We start from the raw sequence: 21,142 nt of genomic DNA on the forward strand, positions 1-21,142 counted from the left end.
GCCACAAAGCCTGCATGTGATAATATTTGCAGGTGAGGGGCCTTGGGACATAATTAGATCATAAAGGTGGAACCCCCATGATGGAATTAGTGTCCTAATAAGAAGAGAACTAGGGCTTCTTCTCTGCTTTCTCACAAGTGGGGACATAACAAGACCGTCATCTGCCTGCCAATCAGGAAAAGGACCTTCATCAAGAAGGTAACGATACTGGCACTGTGAGTCAACTTCCAGCCTCCAAAACTATGAAAGGTAAATGTCTGTTGTTTAAGCCCCCCAGGATACGGTGGTGTGTTATAGCACCCTGCACTAAGGCTGGCTATTTCTCCAAAGTCCTACAGAGCACACTTCCCACTCTGATTTCCCAACACTGTGGCTGACTGTGATTTTCACACATCACTGGATGCCTGCTTGTCCACTGGCTGCAGCAATCACATAAAAAAGCCTCTCAAGCTAAATTTGGGGAAATAGAACAAAGCCTCTCCTAGATGGAGATGCCACTACAGATGAACTTATTCAATATTTACTTTACCCAGGGAGACCGAGTCACAATGTATTAATTTTTTGTCTTGACGTTCAGAGTAACTTTCTTTTCAATCACGGCTGACAAAATTGGATACGAAAATGGACTACCATTTCCAGAGACTCGAAATACTGTTTTATTATTATCTGAAAGAAAAGTGAGCTCACCAAACAATACATTCCCTGAATGAGAAACAAGAGGCAGATGATAAACAGCCTGTGTTTACTTTTCACCTTACGGTTTACTTTTCCTCCCCTCTTGTTCAAATAGTTATTTAGTGGATCAGATGTTCGAATGCCAGTCTGGCAGGCACTCAAGAAATATAAGCAGTTTTTTTTTTTTAATTGTTATCTTGTTTGGTTCTTCTTTTTGTTTTAAGGCCAAGAGAAAATATTCCAACGACACTGAACTGACAGAGAAGAGGTCTGTAGTTTATTTTCCTTGGTTGGATTTTAATCGAATTTGCATAGGGCCTTATTTATTTTCACTTTATCACATTAGGGAATATGGATTCATGAAGCCACGTGCGGGTTAGTGTTTGTTCTGGTGGATGGATGATGGAGCCACAAGACTGGGATCATCCAAGGAACGTCTGTGATTGTGAGCAGACAGACACTCAACACTGGGGAGCAGCTGCCGAGCCACTAAGCAACTTTTTCTCTGGGATCTCTAAGAAATACTATGACCAATCATTGTTAGTGGCTTCCATTCCTTGCACATTCTGCTAAGCATTCTACATGAAAAATCTAATTTAATATATTTATCACTCTGTGAAATGCAATTCTACAGTCAACCCCTTATCAACAATTCTGATACCCAGTGAGCTCTAAAAAACAAAGTAACTCTTTCCACAAGCTTCTGGCAAAACTATTTGTGGCAAAACATGACCAGAACCGATCTGAGGCTATAAAAAAAACTTATTTATTACTCTTTGTGTGAATATTCATACATTTGCTGCAGAAATAGACTGTGATGATTACAGGGTGCTATATCTCCTGGGGAGGGAGGTATATAATTAACTTTCTAGAAAAAAATTATCTAAAATCTGAAAAATGATAAATTTCAAAATCTGCTTTCCCTGAGGTTTTGGATAAGGGACTGTAAGCCGGCAACATTATTATTATCTACATTTTAAAGATAAGGAAATCGACTCTCAAAGGTTAAACTGTTTGTTCTTCAGAAAGTGTTTATAAAAAGAGCTGCTCCTTTGTCTAGGTGATACGGGGCCAGTGCACATAATTATATGAGCCTTAAACATATTTTAGGCCTCATTGCCTAAGCCAACAATTTCTCTCAACACCTTCCTGAGTCACTCCCTGAGAGAAAATCCTTACATCTTGGCATTACCATTTGATTTACATCTAAATGGGGTCTCTCAGGAGAGCGAAGGGAGCACTATTAATAATTTCACCAGGGCAAGAAGCAAAACGCAGGTCTGGGTCCAACTGTCTCCCTATATATGTAACACCTTTAGCCAAATACTCAGGACAGAAAACAAGGACTCTCCCAATAGGGAATTACCACTGGACTCCCACACTGTTCCTCTACCACCTTGACAACCTTCCCCAGATTTCCTACATTCTTCCACTGCCAAATCTCTAGTTGGAATGTCCTCCTTCCCATCCTCCAAGGCCATTCCAGTGGGCCCCACTGGCAGAGGCCTTCCTGAGCAGCCTCTTGTCCTCTGCACCTCCACAGCTCAACAGTGGCTATGCCTCCAATACTGGGCATCTTGTAGGCAATCTCATGTCAGAATTGGTTTCATGGTGCAAAGCACCTGGTGTGTGCATTATGAAGCATGTCTACGAAGCCAGTGTTGGTTGGTGGGCATTCCAAAGTCCATGCATCTCATTGGTCTTTTGAGGTGGGGAGCTTCCCTGCCTTTAAGATCTCTAATTGAGCCTGCCAGAAACAATGCATGGTTAAATGTTTTCATTAAATTCCAAGGATGACAGCCAATGCCTTTTGATGGCTCCCATTTCTTTTGTCAGATCTTGGAATTAATGCTTTTGCTCCAAGAGGAATATTTCCTCACTGAATACATGCCACTGAAAACCCTTGCTTCCTGATGGCCTCTACAGGGCAGTAGTAAGCATAATCTTGTTCTTCAAGATTTGTTTTCCCCAAGTAATACCATGCCCAGAGGGTTTTTCCCTCTATTAGATTATGTATGCTGTTCAATATGGTAGCCTCTAGACACATGTGGCTATTGAGCACTTAAAATATAACCAGTCTGAATTGAGCTATTCTATAAATGTAAAATATACATCGTATTTCAAACACAGGAAATAAATTCATGTGAGTTGTCTCAGTAATTTTTATATTGATTACACAACAAAATGGTAATATTTTGGATATATTAGGTTATATAAATTATATTAAAATTATTTGTATTTGTTGTTTAACTGTGTAATGTGGCTAGTAGAAAATGTAAAATTATCAGGCAGAGGAGGACAAATACCATATGTTTGCACGTATAGGAGGATTAGGAGGAACTTAACGGAGGACCGTGGGGGAGAAGAAAGGGGGAAATAGTGGGAGAGAGGGAGAGAGGCAAACCATGAGAGACTCTTGAATGCTGAGAACAAACTGAGGGCTGACGGAGGTGGGGGGAGGGGGGTGATGGGCATGGAGGACCTAAATGTAAGGCAGGGAACCACCAAAATCCTAGAGAACATAGGCAGCAACTTCTTTGACCTTGGTTATAGCAGCTTCTTACTAGACACATCTCCAAAAGCAAGGGACACAAAAGCAAAAATGAACAATTGAGACCTCATGAAGATAAGCCACTTCTACACAGTGGAGGAAACAGTGAAACTAAAAGGCAGCCAACAGAGTCGAAGATATTTCCAAATGACATCTGATAAAGGTTTAGTATCCAAAATTTATAAAAATACTCAAACTCAACACCCAAAAAGTAATTTAGTTAATTACGAAGAAGACATGAAGACACTTTTCCAAAGAATGCCTGCAGGTGGCTAACACACATGAGAAGATGGCTCCGCATCATTCATCAGGGAAATACAAATCAAAACCACGAGGAGATACCACCTCACACCTGTCAGAATGGCTAAACTTAACAACACAGAAAACATCAGATGTTGGTGAGGATGTGGAGAAAGGGGATCTCTCTTACTCGGTGAGAATGCAAACTGTTGCAGTCATCCTAGAAAACAGTATGGGCATTCCTCAAAAATGCTAAAAAGAGAACTACCCTACAACCCAGCAATTGCACTAAGTATTTACCCAAAGGATACAAAAATACAGATTCAAATGGTCGCATGCACCCCAATATTTATAGCAGCATTATCAACAATAGCCAAATTACGGAAAGAGCCCAAACGGCCATTGACTGGTAAATGATTAAAGGGTTGTGTGCATGTGTGTATGTATGTATAATGAACTATTACTCAGCCGTGAAAAAGAATTAAATCTTGGCATTTGCAACAACAACAACAAAGAAAATGTAAAATTAAATATATGACTCATATCTGTAGCTCACATTTATTTCTACTGGGTAGTATAATTGTAGATGCCTACTTACAGCATCTTACTTGACAGTGTGCCCAAACTGTGTCCCAAGCTTAAGAAATAGGGGACCCAGGGTCAGAAAAGTGATAGTTTTAAAATTGCAGGGACCCTAAGGACATAGCCCCTATCACTTGGGATGGATCCCAGACTCTGCATTTTGATTAAATATGTTGCGCAGAAGATTCTAGGAGGACTTAACTCTGACACCACCTTCCATAATACATCATGTTGAGTAATATCAGAGTTGATATTACATCATGCTGAGTAATAACCTTCAAATGTTTCATTTTTGATAAATTCACTCTCTCCCCATAAGCTAATTCAATAAAGAAGGGTTTTGTTTTGTTTTTATCCTACCCAGTTAGGGACTGAGTAAGAGGTTCAAGATAAGCAAAGTGTGCTATCACCAAAAAGTTCCTCTTTACTTTTGCAGAAACCCCCTTGATGCAAGTGCTGGAGTTGGATAGAGATGATAACAGGGAGGGAAGGCAAAGTTCAACCTCATCTCTTATAGTAAAAAGAACAGAGCCACAGATCAGCCCTTTATCTAAAGCCCCATTCTTCCTAAACTGTCATAATCTGTCTGCTTTCTCAACCACAGATAATTTCGCTTTTCAAGAAGCACTTCCTTTGTCTCCTATCAGTTTGTACGTCATCTGTAAGGGTGACACTCAAGGGGCAGACTCCTCCAGTGGCCTATTAGAATCAGAGATCACAGCACATTTTTTCCCCCTGAAGACAGATACTAGATGTAAGGTTTCCTCAAGCAATGAATCTCACTCCTAAGATTCTAGAAAACTATCAACAGCATGTCTTCTTTACAGTGGTTATTATAGTGACTCAAAGTGTTTTGGCCTTTTGGGAGGCTTCAGATAAATGAAAAGAAAATCGGGCATCAAACATGTAGCAAAAGTGTTCATCTCAGTCATAATTGCTCCATAATGTTCATGAAAGGTCAAAGGTCGAATGGAAAAATGAATTATGCTGTATTAACACAAGGAGTAATATATAGCAATAAGCACAATCACACAAAACCGTGGGTAGCCTCAGAACATTGAGTATAAAAAGCCAGGCACCAAAGTATGCACTGTGTAATGCTTATACAAAGTACCAAACCAGGCAAAGCAAGCTCTGATGTTAGGAGTAAGGATGATGGTTACCCTTGTGGATGGAGTAGTAGTGATGAGAAGGGAATGTGAGGAGGGCTTCTTGGATGCTGGTTGTACAGTATGTGGTCGGCTCTACCTTTACAATATGTACAACTTTTCATAGGCATCCTATACTACAATAATTAGTAAAAGGAGGAGGAAGAAGAGAATCAAAAGGGGGGAGGGGACAGATGGGGACAATGACAGGGCTTTTATCTAAGAGAGACCAGAGATTTTTATTGGGCTATAGTCTGCCCACTGCCACAGAGTCAGGAAATGTCTCAATCCATGCCCAACGAAGAGGGGAAAGATCACATAAATATTGCATCCTTTAGAAACATTTCCAGTCTCTTCTCCTGACCTTTAAAAAAAAAAAAGGGGGGGGGGAGGTAGGAGACTTCCCTGATCATCTATCATCTCTTTGTTATTCCAGTTTCATTACCATAAATACTTCTGCACTATGTTTCCTAGAAGCCAAGTGCACAGGTAAGTGGGTTGTTATCAGGAAGATTAGGAGATAATAGTAACTTCTAAGATTCATTCACAGAAACTATAAAACCAACAAAGGGGGCAATAAGAACTACACTGAGCAGCTATACAGGCCTTCAAAACTTAAGAAAATTGAGCAGAGGAAAAACAAGCACTTTCTTTTTTTTTTTTTTTAATGTTTTATTTATTTCTAGGAGAGAGAGAGACAGCGTGAGCAGGGGAGGGTCAGAGAGAGAGGGAGTCACAGACTGAAACAGGCTCCAGGCTCTGAGCTGGCAGTCAGCACAGAGCCCGACGCGGGGCTCGAACCCACGAACCGCGAGATCATGACCTAAGCGAAAGTCGGACGCTTAACCGACTAAGCCACCCAGGCGCCCCGGAAAAACAAGCACTTTCAAAAGCTTTCTGCCACTTGTCTGAGTCACTAGATTTATGATGATTCATTACAGACCCATTATTGTTATTCCTCAAAAAATATATTTTTTATAGAATAAATAGTACATTTATTCATTCATTCAACACATTATCGATTAACACCTACTAAAGGTCAGGTACTATGTTAGATGCCGACAATTTAAGAATGAGTTGTGGTCTCTGATTTTTTTTTTAGGGTACCATAGATTAATGGGAGAAAAAGCTAGTAAGTAATTATAGTATAATATAGTAATAGAAAAAGCATAGATTATTAAGATAGTAAAAGCCCCTCCTCCACTAGGTTGTATATATAATAGGTGATGAGAGATTATTTACTTTTGTGGCAAAAATTACTCATGCTAGCTTAAACAAAACAGGTTTTAATGGATATATAGGAGCACATTTTATGAAATCCAGAGCAAAAGTGAGCCAATTCCGAAGGCATTGGACTGTGCTCTGAAAGGTCACCAAGGACTAAAGAAGGAACTTCTCTCCTGATCACTCACCTGTCACCCAGAGTTTCAAGCCTTCTGCTTCTGTAGCTTGGCCTCATTCTCCCCTTTCTCCATTGTTCACTTTTCCTGACACGTTTGCACTTGACAAAGCCTGGCCTTCATTGCGCTGATGTTATGGTATCTGTAAGTGTGGAACCCAACAGAGATGATGTCCCAATTCCGAGTTTTCAGGAAACTTGCATCCTAGCATCTCAGGTTAGGTGCTCATTTACGGTGTAGGCACCAGAGCAATCTCTGAAAGTGGGCACTAGCTTTCCAGAAGCCTCACAGAAAAGGCACTATTTTGGCTGAGCTTTGAAAGCTGGGCAGAGCTTTGCCAGCAAACAATGAGAGTCTGCACGTTCTAGATAAACAAAGCAAAATGTACAAATGCAGAAAGGCATGAATTTTTCTAGAAGTGGTTTTATAGAAAAGTCACTCTCAAAGCCTTTTTAATATGCAGGGATTAGGGGTTTTCCTGCAGAGTAAAAAAATAAATAAATAAAATGCAAAGAGGTTTTCGCAAGAAACATTGAAAGGAAGTCACTGTTAAGAAACATTCTCAAATTACGCACATCTCCCAGAGCTGTTTGAAAATGACTAGCTGCTAAGGCAGTGTTATCTGGAATGGGTTAAGAGACAAGTCACTTATAAAGTAGCCAGAGTCTTTTCAAGATCATAAATGGAAAGACTATTAAACTAATAGTCAATGATGATGATAAAAACAAACATGAAAAATCTCTCATCCTGAAAATAGACATCCTTAATGTCTTTCAAACAGTATGCATGTATTCAAAGTCAGACTCCAGATAACAAATCTGGATTTGGTAAACTTTCAAAGTGGTGTTTGTAACCTCTCACCTTCCCACTTTATTTAGTAAATATGAGTCATGGTGGTGAGTTCCAAGGATCTCCAGTGGCAATACTGATCTGAGTAAATCAGATCTATCCTCGACATTCTAACACATACAAATATTTTTTTCTTCCCCTGCATGCATGTCTATGTTAGCATGTACGTACTGTTTCTAATATTTTCCAAGTTGTGTCCTGAGTGAAGCATAATTCTTTCCCTTTATTAATTTATTAATTCCCATTAGTCTTTTTTATGGATTTATCAACACTCTTAGCCAAGTCACAACTTCAGTGTGTCCAATTTCAACTCAACCATAGCTAGTATTGCACAATACTCGCTCCCCTCCATTAAAAAAAAAAAAAAAAGTTATGCTAGGTGGTAGGTTTTAGTTATTTTCTCATTAAAAATTGGACCTTTGCTTCTTAAACAGTTTATTTGCTTTCTGATTTCCCCTAGTTGTAAACTGAGAGAAACTGCTCATAGTTTCAGGTTATATAGGAATGAGTTATCCGTATATGTATTGTTACCAAAAGAATGTTCTTGTGATCACTGACAACTGGACTTTCCTGTTCCTTGTTTCTGCATTTTCCCCTCGGGTCTGGCTTCCTTTTTAGGCACCTCTGTGGGAAGATGATGTTACACTTGCTTAGGAGGTAACTATGAGAGATGCTGACCTCCAGGTCCATTCTAACACCTAAGCATTGTTCAAAGAGCACTTGATCTTGGCTTCAAAGTCTCCCCAGGCTTCTTGCTGTCTCTCAAACAAGGGCAAGTCCTCAGTCACTGCAAGGAGTAAGTGTTGCATCTGAAAACTGCAGAGACTGTCTAGCATCCTGAGTTTAGAAATATGTCTGAGATGATTTGGGGTTCTACCGAGGAGCTTTACCAAAGCAGACACATATTTACCTAGTTTTGATATGGAAGTTTGAGAAAGAGGTTATTTAATAAGGGCTTTCTCTTAAAATTTTGGAAACCCTTTGACCTAATTGATATCTCAGTTTCTTTCCACTTCCCAACATCTAGAATCATGAGAAGGAGCCAGGACCACAGTGTTTTTCTTTTTCCTTTAAGTAAGTTTTGTAATTGTGCTGCTTAGACCAAAGGAAAGAATAAAATCCATTATGACATGGTCTGAGTATTAGCAAATTCAAGACTGAAAATCTCTCTGGGGTCCTTGGTTGAAATCTTCAACCAAGAACATTCCAGCTGAGAGAAAAACAGGTAAGGATAGAGCCAACAGCCTCTTAAAGCATGAATTGAAGAACTTTATTCACTACTACAACCCATCAGTTGCTTCCCAGTTTCAGCAGATTTTTCTATAATCAGACTCCAATTATCTAACTAGTTACTGTTCACCCTTCCAAAGTTATCACTATGTAATTGAGATTATTACTGAGAAAAGCTGGTCAGATCACCTATATTGATATTGATCTTTCCTCCAAAGAAAAGGTCTGTGGATTGATATGTGGACTCTAAACCAATGGTTCTCAAAGAGTGGAAACATGACCAGAAGCATCAGTATCGCCTGGGAACTCATTTGAAAGATTTATCTTGAGGCCCCATCAGAAAATAGTGGGGGTGGCCCCAACCAGCACAGCCATCTAGTTGAGCAAGTCCTCCAGGTGCTTCTGAATTACACCCACGTTAAGTGCTCTAAATTATGTCTTTCTCAGGGACCAATAGCTAGTAGCTTGACTGAGAAGATGTCATAGATGCAAGATGTAAGGGCCTGAAAGATGGAGAAATGTGTGGGCCATCCCAGACTCACTCCATCTCTCTAATATCTCTCTCATCAGAGAGACTGACCTTTTCCCTTCTCTTGCTTCTTGCTTTTTCCTCATGGAGAAAAAGGAAAAATTAAGTCGTTCCTCAGGGCTACTTTTATCTTAAAGAAACAAAAGAGAGTCGGGACAGGACCTATATGAAAAAGATTTCAGAAAGAAGTCTGAGATACGTGGGGGCATTCAATTCTGATCATTCAAGCTAATATTATCAGTGCAGCTGTGACACTATTAACTAAGAGCTGTGACCATAGGCACGCATTGGCATTAGGCTCAGTGGCTCCTAACTCCAGGTACACTGAAGTCATCTTGCTGCTCCAGGCCATAGCTAGTCTTCAGGCCCTCCTCTTGGCTACTGTTCCCACACCTTCCCCAATATTCTTATGATTTTGAAATAAAGAGTGCTCTAAAATTCTCCAGAAGGCTAGGTCAGATGCTTCTGTAAGCCTCACTGCCACCTGGAACATAATTCTTGCTCAAAGAATTGGCTGTAGTTTTAAGTGGTTACTAGCTGCCTACTGCAATCATTTTCAAGGAGGTGAAAATATTCTTTATTTGCTCTTCTGATTGACAGTAGCCTGGGGTATTAAACAACACTTTCTTCAGAAAGGTGGCAATATTAGAGAGATGGGGATGGAATGATTTTTGGTATATGTCATACATAATCTGCTTGTAAAGTGCTGTGAGACATTTGGATAAAAGGCAACATCTGGCTACACAAAAGACACTATTGGGGGCCAAATTTACCTAGTGAGACAAAGTTGTTGTGATTGTTTACATTTATTATCATGTTATATATGCCAGCTTACAGAATTCATGAGAGTCATGGCTTAACCTTTATTCTAAAAGTCATTGAAATACTGTGGGAGGAAGGAATTTTCTTGCAAGAAAAAACTTAATAGTAGCCTCTTATCTCTTCATTGTGCTTTGTGGTTTTAAAGAGGGTTTCCATATGCACACTTTCACAGTAACTCTGAAGAGGAGAGATGAGCATAACTATGCCATTTATATAAGTGAGAAACAGAAGCTCATGGAGGTTAAAGGGCTTGCCAAAGTCACACAATCCATAAATTGTAGAGTTCACACCCTGACACAGAAGGGTACCATTCGTTCTTGCTTCTTGGAGAAAAGGAAAATCAAAAGAGAGGGAAATACTGTGAATACATAACTCAGATAAATTAGTGCTTCTGGTTTCCCAAGTTCCCAGTCTTTCCCTCCTGGCTAGTTTGAGCGACCTTGGACTCCTCCTCACTTGGGTTCCACAGAATAACTCTTATAGCCACACAGCAGACCTGAGAAGTGATCTGCCTTCCATGTCAGAACCGACTATTGTTTGGAACATGGGAGACAAGAAGATCAGTTGCCAAGAGAGAAATGAGTTCATACAGCCATCAGTTTGGGGTTTGTTTACCGTCTTTTGCTAAGATAGCCATCTTGCAATGTCGTCACGGACAATGTTTGTTTAGACTAGGTAATGTTAAGGACCAGTAGTCACAATATCAAGTAGGGTTTAGAAGAAATATGCATAGCAAGCCATGCTTATGGAGAGTAAGCATGGTTTACTTCATAAACCTTCCTTCATGAACTTTAAGCATTATGCCTTGGGGAGCTCATGGTAAGTGGAAGGACATAAAACATGGGGTGGCTCAGTTGGTTAAGCATCTAACTCTTGATTTTGGCTCAGGTCATGATCTCAGAGTTCATGAGTCCAAGCCCTGCATCCAGCTCTGTGTTGACAGTGTGGAATCTGCTTGGGATTCTCTTTCTCTACCTTCCTCTCTCTGCCTCTCCCCCAAGCATGTGCTTGTAGTCTCTCTCAAAATAAAAACAATGTGCCGAATGTCTGCTATGTGATAAAGGCGAATCCAGTCACTCCAATATACATTACCTCATTTAAGTTTCACTATAAACCTGTGAGGTAAACGTTCTAACTTCCACATTGAAGATCCATTCCCTCAACTGAGTTAATGAGCTGCTATTACGTGCTAACCCCTGAAGAGAAAATTCTGAAAGACAATTTGTGCCCTCAGATCACTCATCTTCAATTTCAAGAGAAACAGGACATTGATGAAGTAATAAGGCCATGCAATGATAGAAAACAGAACAACACTATGGGATTAAAGAAGGGGCAGGAGAGTTGAATCTTAAACAAGAAGTAAGAGTTAAGCAAAGAAAAGTAAAAGGAGAATTCTAGGGAAAAGAAATGGAGACAATAAATGATACAGTACATGGGAGAAGTTTTAAAAAGGGAAAAGTTTTAAAAGCATAACGTTGAAGAAAGGGCTGAGATAATAAGTGGGGTAAGCCATGTAAGAAACTTACATGGGTGCCTGGGTGACTCAGTTAAGAGTGACTGACTTTTGATATCGGCTCAGGTCATGATCTCAGGGTTTGTGAGAGTGTCGGAGGCCGGCTCCGGCAGGTCCAGGGGTCCCTGAAGGATGGACGGTGTCGGCGAGAGAGGGAGTGAGAGAGCCCCAAGATCCTTTCTGATCACCAGGCAGGCATCTCTGTCCTGTCGGTTTTGGTGTCTTTATTTATAGGTCAAATGTTAACATGGCATCAGGAAATGGAATTTTTACATTGGATAGCTCTTTGTGATAAGATGTTTTGGAAAATGTACAGAAACAGGTTTTACAGAAGTCTTCTTGCAGAACTGCTCCAATTATAGTGAGGTTGAGTAACTAAGAAAATAACAAGGTGTTCACATTTTAATAACGCTAAGATTAAGTCATAGGTTTGTAGATACTCTTATCCATCCTCATCACAGCTGCCAGGGTAAGGGAAGGTGTTTGTGGAATGTAGGCCTTAGGGAAGGGGCTGCTATACACCATCAGTTAGCAAAGGTGTATGTAGTAACTTATCGTCTGGCCCTATGTGTTCCTTCTCTCTAAGTTAGGTTATTTGTCTCCAGGCAAGACTTGATTTTCCAGTTATATGCTTTATTGCACCGGAGAGCCAACCATACCTTTAAAGAGTTTAGCTTATTTCCAATACATAGAATAGCTTCTTCAAGTGCATTTACCTTTGTGTCTGCTTTTATGATTTCTTGAATAGCTAGGGCATGAGAGACATTTTTGGTTAGTTGATTTACATGTTGAGCTGTATGAACATCTTGGACTAATGCAACGGTAGAAACAGAATTGTACATGTAAAGGTGAATCTTTTATGAGTAAGGGTCATTAGCCTGTTCATAGCTCAAGGGAAAGTATGGAGGGAAACAGGACCTGCTGGAGACATGATGTCTGTTCCCATAGTCAAAAGAAGAAGTTCCCACAATACGTTCCTTCACAAGGTGCAATCATCATACCAGGGCTGGAATAAGGGGACAAGTCACTCCCGATATTGATCAACAAGGTACCTTAGGGGTCAGTGCTCAAGCGGAAATAATTGAGGGGGGGTGGATATCGGTCGTCATCTGATTGGCACGAGACCATGCAAACTTGCTTTAACCTCGCCAGGAGTTTTCTCGACTAGTGGGCTCAGAATGGCTCCCAACAGTGAGAGAGAGCCCTACCTCGGGCTCTGTGCTAACACCATGGAGCCTGCTTGGGATTCTCTCCCCACTCCTCTCTGCTCCTCCCCTCCTCACTTTCTCCCTCTCTCTCAAAATAAGTAAACATAAAAAAAAAAAACCAGCAACCAGCTTTGAGGATAATGAAAACTCACTGAAAAGAGAAATAGAACATAGTGAGATTAGAACTTTACATGGACCACTCCCTGCAGTATGGGACAAGACTCAGAGGAACAAGACTGAAATGAAGAAATCTAGTTAGTTCAGTTAGATCACTGTAATGATTTAGGCAAGAGAGATGGTATTCAGTTGAATTTGCACAGTTTCATAACCAATGATGGAAATAAAAGATTTAAGAAATGTTTGGAATTAAAAAAAACAGTGTCAGTAGTTAATGATTAAAAATAGATAAATAAGATCTGTAAAGTTAAATATTTTCCTCAAAGGCAACATGACGAGGAGGGGACAGAGCCTGGAATCCAATCCCGTAATGGGAGAGGAAAATAAAAGATGAAGAGTCCCTCTCGTATACACTGTAAACATTTTTTTAATGTTTATTTTTGAGAGAGCATGAGAGGGTGAGGGGCAGAGAGAGAGGGAGCACAGAATCTGAAGAGAGAGCTGTCAGCACAGAGCCTGACACAAGGCTCAAGCTCACAAACCAGGAGATCATGACCTGAGCCATAGTAGGCTGGCTAACCTACTGAGCCACCCAGTTGTCCCAAACACTGTAAATTTCTAACTCAGGGACTATAACCAATAGATTAGATTTAACTCTATAGGTGTACATTAATACAGAACTTGTTTACCTCAATCAACATACCAAGCTTCGGTACTGGAATGACATTCAAGGTAAGAGAGAAATCTTTCAGAATTTTTTTTAAAGAGAAAAGTGATTTTGGAACTAGATTTTAAAGCAGAAATGGAGCACTCAGGGAAGGACTTGAAAACAGTAATAGAAAAAGAATCAACAAAAAACTTTTATTTGTATAGCTGAGGATTTCATGAAGCATAACCAGAATCTTCTTTTGCCGAAATAAGTTCACACTGTTTTTTTTTTCATCTACAGAGAAATCTTAGTATGCATCATCGTTGACTCATCCACAAACACTTGAGCAGCAGTATCCGGTTAGGCAATGTAAGGAGAATAGACTCCCACCCACCTCTGTAGGAGGAAGGGGGCAGGGCCCTTGCACGTGACAGAGACTGATCCTTCAATCTGTTTGAACACCAGAGAAACTGCTGGAGAGTAGATGGAATATTTGCATAGGGGCTTAGGACCCTTCTGGGGTGGGGGAGAAGGGATCATAAATCCATCCAGATAATCAATGGAAGTAGAGCCTTGTTGACCATCATCATGAAGGGAACCCATATAGCCAAAGGGGGTGTCAGCATTAAGTAGAAGCTCTGGCTTCAGCTATAGCATGGGGTACCTGGGAACAGCCTGGAAGCTGCAGGTGGAAGTCCACTGGGACAGAGTTTTCCTTTTAATGGTGCCCCTGCAAACAGAGGCTTTGCCTGAGTATACAGCTGAAAGATCCGTAACCCAACTACGGGTTCCCCTTGTGGCTCATGCAAGGATCTGCACAAACAAGGCATTTTTGCAGTGGTGGTCATTCACTGTGCAAAACGCATTTTCAACAGTGGCCGCATGTTGCCACAACAGCAGAAGCCACAGAAGGAGGAGATGCCAATTCTCTAGGCCTGGCATCTGCCTCATTAGGCTGGATCAGCAACTAGTGTTTATACAACATTTGACTGAGGTAGGAAGGTCTCAAGCAGTGCATTCTTTGTTAACAGAATCTGGAGGAGCTCAAGTTTTTCAACAAACAGCAAAAGGGCTCCAAACACTGATGCCTCAAGTTGGTGGAACTGAATATACACTCTGAACCAGATATTTAAAGTATTTTCTACTTTATCTATTCACTTTATTCTTATTTCATATGTACTTACTTTACAGAACACTCTAGCGTTATGATTAGATAAACATCTTCACAGTAACATAGAAGATATTCCAAAAGACACTATAACGTACCCAGTTTATAGATGAGGAAAATAATGACAGGGCTGGGATTAGGCCTCTACCCTGGCATTATAGTGCTGGTCCACAGGCCCCAGATGGATTCTATTTACCACTTCTTCTCCTGCCTTCTCAATCTCCAGTCTGCATAGCTGTTGGTAAATTAAAACAGAAGGCTAAATTAAAAGGGAGAGAAAGCAAGCCATGTCTGACAGTAATATTAATCCCTCTGAAATCGCTGGTCTTTTCAATTAACAGCCTCTTTCTGAGATGTTTATTGCTCTTGGCTTGAACTGAGGTCATTAAAATACTCATGAGCAGGGTTCTCAAACAGCCTGCTTAAACACTCTCTACAAGGGTTTGGGAGCCACTTCTGCTTTGCATAGATTCAGAGAGAAGGCATAATAAAGCAGGCCCCAGGGCTGTCATTTTTGCCTCTTTGCCTCTATTTTATTACTTGAGTTCATGAGCCTGTTCAGAATTCACCCCTCGATATACTCCATCATCCTGGGAAGAAACCTATATACTTCATTTCAAACGTAGGTCCAAACGAAAGTAAATATATAAATTAGGTACACCCCTACACACGGCATAAATTCCAGCTAACCTCAATGTGATTTTGCACATCCACCTAAAAGGTTCAGCATAAAAACCATGCTATGTGGCAAGATGAATCATGGCAGCTTTATTAACCTACACTGAATTAGCCTCCTCACACTGGAATATTTTACAGCATTATTTTATTGGCAGTCACTGTCACCAAATAAACTACAAAGCAGTGACTGATGTAGTAGAACGAGACAGCTTGACGGATCTAGATTACTTGTAAAAGAGGAGTATTTTGCCAAGCACCGCAACAATAAAGCAATCGTGATGCTCATAAAAGGAGATAACGGATGGTGGCAAATCTCAGCTGAACCAGAGCTTGGGAAAATTACCTGGAGAGGGTAAAACTGACATCGGAAGCCTTGGTATTTTCAAATGCATGAGTTTGCTTTTGTTTTTAGTGTTTTTTTTTTTTTTTAATAACCAAAGGCAATAATGTTCTGAACATACTGTATTTTATCACGGTAGCCAAACACATCATGCACTCGTTACACACTTACATTTGGGAGAAAAGTAAGTATAGCACAGTAAGCCACTCAGACTGAGCATGAAGCGTCTGGACCCAAGGAATGAATGATGGTCTTTTTTACCCTAAGCATTCTGATTGGCTCATCATTGATCTAGAAACAACAATCATTTTTTTCCCAGAAAGAAGAAACAACATATTAGATTGTCTAAGAGGTGACAGAAGTTTGAAATTTGAGTGTACAATGCCATTTTACCAATGTTTAATAGCGCAGGAAATTCATTTCATCCCAGGAAGGAGAACCTTTAGTCTCTTGAGTATAATAAAACTGATTGACAATCTAAAGACTATGTCCTGAATTACATAAAAAGGAGGCGTTCCGGGGTGCAGAGAGGTCAACAGAGCCCTGTGTGCCTCTCTTTTGCATTGCCCAGTGCTACCTTTCTAAAACCAGATATGAGGGGCACCTAGGTGGCTCAGTCAATTGAGTCCGACTTTGACTCGGGTCATGATCTCGTGGTTGACGAGTTCGAGCCCCGCATCAGGCTCTGTGCTGACAGCTCAGAGTCTGGAGCCTGCTTCGGATTCTGTGTTTCCTTCTCTCTCTGCCACTCCCCTGCTCATGCTTTAGCTCTCTCTGTCTCAAAATTAAGCATACATTTAAAAAGGGGGGGAGGGGAACATTGATTATTTCATCCACCTGGTTCAAAACTTTTGCCTGTAGGAGAAAACCTAAGCCATTTAAATAGACTTATATGACCTTTGCTATTGGGCCCCAGCTATCTTCCAACATCAGCCTCCATCTTTTCCTGGGAACATTCATCCATGTCCTTTGATTCTACAATACCAACTCAGTCTTTTCTCTGCCCAGAATACCAGTACCTGCTCTGATTGTTCATTTTCTACCACTCAGTCCCTTCTCTATGGTCCTTTCAGGCTCTGCACCTACCTCTTTAAAAGATACCTCAAGCCTTGGGGCACCTCAGTTGGTTAAGCATCTGACTCCTGATTTCAGTTCAGGTCAGGACCTCACAGTTTTGTGAGATTGGGCCCCGTGTGGAGTGCTGTGAGCGGAGAGTGCGGAACCCGCTTGGGATTCTCTCTCGCACGCTCTCTCTCTCTTTAAACAAACATTTATAAAAATATAAAATAAAATGAAAGATACCTCAAGCCTTATTGGCAGCTCTTATTCAGGGCTGCCAGCTGCCAGCAGGTATAGAAGAGCCATAAATAGAAGAGCAGTTAGACGGTAAGAACCAGGTCAGTGCCTGATACAGGTTCTGCAACCTAACAGGAACTCCCTAATTGCTGAAACCAACTACACTTCTTAAATTGTGCTTATGTCTGTCCTCCTCACTACTTAGAGATTTCCTTGAGAACTAGGACTCTGTTTTATTCATCGTACTATTGATTCCTAACTCCAATGCCTAGCAGAATGAATAAGTAAGAAAATGAGCAGGGATGCTTCTTAGATACCAATATCTAGATTTAAATCCACACTACTACTTACTAGAACTCTGGAGCCAGGTCGTCACTTCCTCAGCTCTAGCATGGTAATGCAAGTATCTACTCTTTAGGGTTACTGTGAAAATCATGAAGAGGGACATGTTTATGGAATAGCCTATGCCTGACGCAGGGCACATGTTCCATAAATTTTGGGTCATTCCCTCTTCCTGCTGTAGATTTCGATTAGTAATATTCCAGTTTCCAGTAACAGAACACCCAGTGTGCAGTGCTTCCAACAAACGCTAGTCTATTTTTCTTCAATAGCAAGCAATACAGCAGTAAGCAAAAGTTGGTGACTTTCTCCTAACATCCATTGCCTTGAGTCAGGAGAAAACCTAACAGCTCTTCATGTTTATGGTTCTGAATAAAACCACTGATGCCCCTGCCTCTACATCACTATCATCAGTAAAGAAGAGGATCTCTAAAATTCTGCTTATCCTGGCAAGCCTCCTCACCCTCATGTATACCCGCACTATCTGCCTTCCAACCACCAAGGCTAATTTAATTTCACACTTTTAATTTATATTGTGTGACATCCAGTCCAGAGTACAAGTCATCATTCACTTTTAAGATTCTAGTTTATGTAGGAGTCTTTGACTACACCCTGACACTCCCAGCCCTCCCTTTTCCCTACTTTATTATTCACATGATTTTTTTTTTTTTTTTTTTTGGTCATTCTGACAGACTATATACACAGACACACACAGACACAGGAATTTGTTTCCCATCTCTCCTCACACTAGAGAGTAAGATTCGTGAGAACAGGGATGTCCTCTGTTTTCACTGCTATATCTCTAAAACCTAAAACTATGTCTCTAACATGTAAATGCCCACTAAACATTTGCTGAAAACTGGAATAGACACCAGAAGCACTGATTCGGATGCTTGTCAGTGACATCAAGACTCAGGTCTTTTCTCTATTTTTGCTCTGTTATTTTTAGCATATCGAGCTGAAGGATGGCTACTCCACTTCTAAGCAACCCCCACGTGCTTTGGGCAGATTTCCCTGGAACGTTATTCATCAGAACTGCATTGCAGGTTACCTTAACTTCAAGGGAGGCTGTCTGCCCAGCTTAATCTTCTAGTAAGCAAAGGAAAAGAGATTGGAAATGGGTGTCGAGTTAGCCACTCAGCTTATGCCCCAAGTTTCTCTGTGATCTTATGTATTATACTTAAATGAGTTAATCAGAAATTTGTTTAGTGTTTATTTTTGAGACAAAGAGAGACAGACAGTGATCAAGGGAGGAGCAGAGAGAGAGGTAGACACAAAATCCAAAGCAGGTTCCAGGTTCTGAGCTGTCAGCACAGAGCCCAATGTAGGGCTCCAACTCACAAACTGTGAGTTCATGACCTGAGCCTAAGTTGCACGCCCAACTGACTGAGCCACCCAGGTGCCCCAGCTAATTAGAATTTAAAGCACTGTGTATTACATGGAAGTAGCAAGTAAGGAATTTTGAGTGTAGTAGGATTGCATGACTTAGAAGAGAAGGTAGGTATATGCTTTTACGTAAATGAAGAGAAGCAGAGTAGGGATACTTCAAAATTATAGGCAAGACAAAGCCACCATTTACACTTGGTTTAGGAAGGTGTCTTGAATTTTCTGTTTGTATAGGATGAATATCACTTGCTAGATTAACACAGGGTTCACGTTCTACAGAACATTTCTAATAAAAAAAAAAAACAAGAGAAAGAAGTGCCTCTATTACAAATGGCATGAAAATGTAACAGGTACCCTTTGAGTGTCTCCTGTATTGTACATTCTTTGCATAAACGGAATCATTTAACCAGCGTTACAACAATCTCTCAAGATAAACAGTATTATCTCCCATGTGGAGATAAATATTAACACCTATTTTAGAAATGAGGAAACTAAGGTTCAGAGATTTTATTTTTAATCTAGTTTCGGTAAAGGAGAGGCAAGATTTAAACCGAGATTGGCTTCATCCCAGAGAGCACTTATCCAACTACGTTCAAGCTCTTCCTCACACAGAAGAGCCATACTGCAGTGTGTCATCCAAACTTGTGCACTGCAATACAGTTTGCCTATTTTCTCTTCCTAATCCGACACTGGCCCATCTTAGATGAAACACATCCCCTCATACTGATGCAAGGTCTCCCCCCAGGATTCTGGAATCAAAGAAAAAATAGGAAGTGACTAGATTAGAAAGACTTTCTTCGAATAAAACAAAGTGCAGGGAGTTCAGATCTCAACTAGACTACCAGATTAGCTCTGATCAATACTGACTACCCCTGTCAATAGAGCAAACCCTTAAGCAGAGAAGAACTTGTCAATAAAGGTGAAAGGAATAGATCATGCTGTGGACAGAGCTCTGCAGTGTTGTCATTTTTCATTCGCTTTTGAGCCTGATGGAAAGGACTGCTATTAAAAGGTCTCTTGAGGGGCACCTGGGTGGCTCAGTCAGTTGAGCATCCAACTTCAGCTCAGGTCATGACCTCACGGTTCGTGAGCTGGAGCCCTGCGCTGAGTTCTGTGCTAACAGCTTAGAGCCTGGTGCCTGCTTCAGATTCTGGGTCTCCCTCTCTCCCCGCCCCTCTCCCGCTGGTGCTTTTTCTCTCTCTCAAAACATATAAACATTAAAATTTTTAAATAAAAATATAAAATAATAAAAGGTCTCGATAACTAGGATGCCAACCCTCAAGAGGGGGAGCTATACTGCCAGTTATCTGCCCCTTTACACACACCTCCAAAGTTTGGTGTCCATGAAATGAGAGGAAGAGGAGGTATTGATGAGTGGCCATTACCTACTGTAGTTCATACTCTTCCTCCATCAGCCTCAAAACCACAGAATATTTCTAATTATTACTATCTGAAAAAGAAAAATAACGCTTCTTCTCTCTGAAAAAAAAAAAAAACTGAAAAAAACCCTATGATCTGACTATAATGAGGATGTGCTCCAGGTATTGCCACAGTAAACAAAGCTGAAATCCAGAAATTGGAAGAAATAGGAGTATGGTGAGACTTTTTTTTTTCTTTTTTGGCCAGTTACTTCACCCATCATTCCTCTGAATCCCTATAGCAATATTGTAAGTCATGTAGTATTTATATTATTCTGTGGATGAGAAACTGAGGTCAATGAAGCCCAAGATCAAAAAGGTAGTATATAGGAAGCACCTGGATGGCTCAGTAGGTTAAGCATCCAATTTCAGCTCCAGGTCACGATCTCGCAGTTTGTGACTTCAAGTCATGCATCGGGCTCTGAGCTGACAGCTCAGAGACTGGCGCCTGCTTCAGATCCTGTGTCTCCCTCTCTCTCTGCTCCTCCCCTGCTCATGCTCTCTCTCTCTCTCTCTCAAAAATGAATAAATGTTAAATTTTTTTAAAAAATGGTAGTATATAGGTGGTATACAGATATGTCCATCTCATGCCATTAACATGCACTTTGCCACTTGACCACACTGCCTTACAAAATTTGACTTTCCCAAAATATACCAGCTTTTGATTAACTGTGACCACATTTTAAGACGATTGGGTCAATGCACACTTGGATCAGTAAAAGGTACTATAGATTTAGGGCTACAGCAAAACACCATTTGGGTAAAAACTAAGTTTCTATACGGAACAGCCCCAAACTGCAGAACCTCTAACACAGTAGAAGTTGATTCTCTCTCCAAGTAAAATCCCAGAAGCAGATGGGGAAGCCAAAGGCGAGCAACTCTGCTATTGCTGGTGCCCACACGCTCAGCTTCCTTCCGTCACCAGTACAATTTGGGACACTCCCCTCCCTCCTCTCAGTTACAGCTGCAGCTCATCAGCACCAAAGATATTAGTCCACGGGATT

This window comes from Crocuta crocuta, unplaced genomic scaffold (genome assembly GCF_008692635.1).
Source record: "Crocuta crocuta isolate KB4526 unplaced genomic scaffold, BGI_CrCroc_1.0 scaffold279, whole genome shotgun sequence".
NCBI classification, from domain to species: Eukaryota; Metazoa; Chordata; class Mammalia; order Carnivora; family Hyaenidae; genus Crocuta; species Crocuta crocuta.